The following is a 4075-nucleotide window of genomic DNA, read 5'->3' on the forward strand; positions in this document are numbered from 1 at the left end:
GTTACCAACTGTTTTTACAAATACAAATTTTTTACAAGGTTACAAATCATTTTTACATCATCATATATCTTTTTTACAAGGTTACTATTTTTTACAAGGTTACAAATCATTTGTACAAGGTTACAAATCTTTTTTACTAACAAATCTTTTTACAAGGTTACAATTTTTTTTACAAGGTTACAAATCTTTTTTTACAAGGTCATAAATTGTTTTTACAAATACATTTTTTATAAGGTTACAAATCTTTTACAAGGTTACCAATTGTTTTTACAAATACAATTTTTTTTACAAGGTTACAAATCATTTTTACATCTTTTACATCATATATCTTTTTTACAAGGTTACATTTTTTTATAACGTTACAAATCTTTTTTACAAGGTTACAAGTTGTTTTTACAAATACAAATCTTTTACAAGGTTACAATTTTTTTTTCTACAAGGTCACAAGTTTTTTTTACACCTGCAAAATATTTATGGCTGGAATTTGAGCCTTACCATTTCTCTAAATAAATAACTTATGGGGGACAATTTGGGTTTAAAACTGCATTCAGAACAGAACTTGTCACAATAAAAGGCTTTATACTTTTCTTAAGGTGCTCTGATATTTTAAAATATTACATATCAACTAAATATTAATGCAACGGCCAAGTTGAACACCATTGGTTCCACTCAAAAACTAGCTGGACTACACCTCCCCACTTACATGTGCCTGTACTGTGTTTTGTACTTTTTGGAGCCAGACTGCAGCAGATCTGTGGGGCTGAAAGTCCTGTTTGCACACAGTCATGGTGTCAAAAATAATATATTTTTAAGGATCAAATAACTAATTATAGCTAAAGTGAATATCTGGACATTTTATCAGAAGGAAGATACAAAATATGCAAATCAACTTTTATATATCCTTTATACAGGTAGTCTCAAGTCATGACTCGTTTTCAAGAGACCTCTTTGGGAGCAGAAGGGGGTTAAGGGCCCAGAGTGGGGCAAATGGGTGGGGGCAGGTGTGGGTGCTTCACCTTTTCCTGCTATATTTTGACGTTGTCAGTCCCGAGAGTCGAACCGGCGACCTTCCGATCACAGGCCCACCTCTAACCTCTTCACCACCACTCCCTCTATTCAATTCAACAGAAGTCAACACCTAAAATAAACATCTGATGTGCCTTTTTGAATTTAGTCAGTTAAATTTTCTATTTGTTAACATGGATTCAAAACTTTTACTGCAGTCAGTAGATTCTGGCTTTAACTTCATCACGTTCTTGTGTTCAATTTATCATAAACACAATCTGGTTCTCCAGTCAACAGTGGCCTTTTTTGTTTTCATTTAATCCAGTTTGTCATTTTGTAATGTTTATGAACTTTTAATCTGCTTTTGGATTTTTGTTTTAGGCTTTAAAGAGATTTATGTAACGTGAGACTGAACAAAAGTATTTGAGTTGTCAGATTTTACAGTCAATGGTGTTTAAGGAAATCGAAGGATTCCTGAGGAAAGCCAAGGAAACTGATGTGGAAAATGTGGTAACCAGAAGTTTGTTTTTAACTAACTAAAGTGCTCAATCTTTTTTATGCCATTAACAGTTTAGACAAATGCCACATTATGGGTTTTTAAACTTATTTCAGGGATTTTTTTTTTTGTCACTGTATACTTCTAATTCCAAAACTTGGAGCAATATAGTCCATATCTTTCCACTGATAATGTAAGATGTGTTGGCATATTGAAAAATGGAAGAAAAAAAACACAATATAACACTCTTGAATTAATATTTAGTGGTTATCATTGCTAAAAATCTGCTCTTTTGTGACACTGTTGGCCTCCATTAAACATAGTTCTTGTAGTTCCAAGCAGTGCACTGACTTGTGACATGGTAAAAGCAGAATGCTTATTTTAAATTAAAATATACACAACAGTTAATAGCTGTTCTTTAACTTTATCATATGGTCTGCAGGTGATGTCCCATTCTTTCAACAGAGATGCATCTCCCTTCAGAGTATCGGTGTGTTTGTCCAGTCGACTGTTCCACGGAGAAGCTGGAGGGAAAAACTGTGGCTTTTCGTGACAAAACGGTTGAGCATCTCGGCTCTGAGCAGCTGATTTACAGCACAAACAAGAGTCACTCCTTACAAGTTTGAGATTCCAAGGTTAAGTCTTTCCTGAATATTTCCACTTACTGGAAGGCTATTCCCTACATTCTGGCCACTTTTGGTTCAGACAAGCCCTATATGGGCTGACTGTCCAACCAGCTTAACCAGGAATGCTCAGTTCTTCCTTCAGGTAGTATTTATAAAATTCCAATTTGACATTTCCTGTAAAATGTCAGTTTTTTATAAATTCATACGATTTCTGGACAGATGTCACCTGAAGGCATCATATTAAATGTAACGACAGTTCTGCAGAAATTGAGCGGACACGGTCTCAAATTAGAAAAATGTTGAAATTGTGGTTCATAGGTCATTTTCAAAGGGTGTGCTTTTCTTTTCACCGTTATACTTCAAGCCACCATTCTTCTATAGAATGCAACCTTTTCTCTTAAGATAAATGTTTTTCTGCCATTTTCAGGTTTTCTTTTAACTCAAACCACATTTAATGTAGTCTGGGTTTAGAATATGGCTGACGGTCTGACAGCAGTGAATTCACGAATAGCCGCAGTTGGTATGGTATAACGTTTATTCATTAAAAAAATAAAAATAAATTCCATAAACTATATAAAAAAATACAGAGATTTAAAATGAAAGGCAGCAGAAAGAAGAAAAAAATCTTATATCTGCCCCTTTTTTCAAACAATTAGTTCAATCATAATAATCTTCAAGTAACAGAACAAAACGAATAACTTTCTAATTTTTCTAATTCTGATACAAAACACACTAAGCTACTTCATATATATATTTTTTAACAACTTCATATATATATATATATATATTAACAGTTGCACACCTTTGTCTTGAATAAATTAATTGGGGAGATGAGGAGGGAATCAAAACACACAATTGTAAAATAAATGTGTATTTTGTGTTTAGTTACAGCAAGACTGCAAACACAGTATTATTTAATGATAAAGAAAAAGTAACCAATTTAAAGTTACTAAAAGTTCTTTCTCAATAATCCAGGTGCCGTAATTTTTTGCTGTATAAGTTGCAGTTTTTTGCATAAGTTAGCATGCCTGCGACTTACACAGAGAAGCGACACATTTGTTTTTTTCCTCCATATTTAACCCAATTTTTGGCTGAAATCTGACAATTTCATTCATTCCGACATGGAAAATATTGAACACTATCATTTTCAGCCACTAGAGGGCCCTCAACTAATATGGCAAGCCATTAAGTGTGTCATTAATAGGTAAAAGTGTCTTTTAATGAGACACTTGGCTTGCCATACCAAGCCAACTTCGTCTCACTCTGGAACTCCTGGAGCAAACGTCAAATCAGCTGCATTTTGTCGCACCGCTCAGGCAAAATGCAGCTGATTCGACTATTAAAGTGCAAGCAACCTTTACTATAATTTCGAGCAAACAAATAATTGTTTTAGGTGTTTATCTTGTTAAGTTTCGAAGAAATGAACAGCGAGTCATACCTCTGTGCGCTTCCTCGAATTGTCATTTGAAATGCAGCTGATCTGACCATTTAAGTGCATTTATTAAGTAAATGTTCAACTGAGACACACCTTTACTATAATTTCGAGCAAACAAATAATTGTTTTTAAGTGTTAATCTTGATAAATTTTTGTTAAATCCTCCCATGCACCTTCCTGCGACCGCCATTTAGCAGCCAATCAATTTTTAGCACAACACCGGCCCACATTTTCGGGTTGTCATCGTCGACGTGTAACAAATGCGACTTGTCAATAATAATGTATAATAGATGTGACTTATACGGCGAAGAGTTGTATTTATGTTTTTTTCCACTTAATTAGACATATTTGGACTGATACGACATGTACGGCGGCAAGTACGGTACAAATCCAACAATGTTCAGTCAGGTCATCTGGACGGTTTCTTTTTTTTTTGCTGAGACGTTTCATCGTTCATCTGGTTTGTTGGTGATAAGATGGTTTCTTGGAGTTGACGGGGTAGAGGGCGAGCCC

This window comes from Nematolebias whitei, chromosome 16 (assembly GCF_014905685.2).
Source record: "Nematolebias whitei isolate Nwh7 chromosome 16, NemWhi1, whole genome shotgun sequence".
Classification (NCBI taxonomy): Eukaryota; Metazoa; Chordata; class Actinopteri; order Cyprinodontiformes; family Rivulidae; genus Nematolebias; species Nematolebias whitei.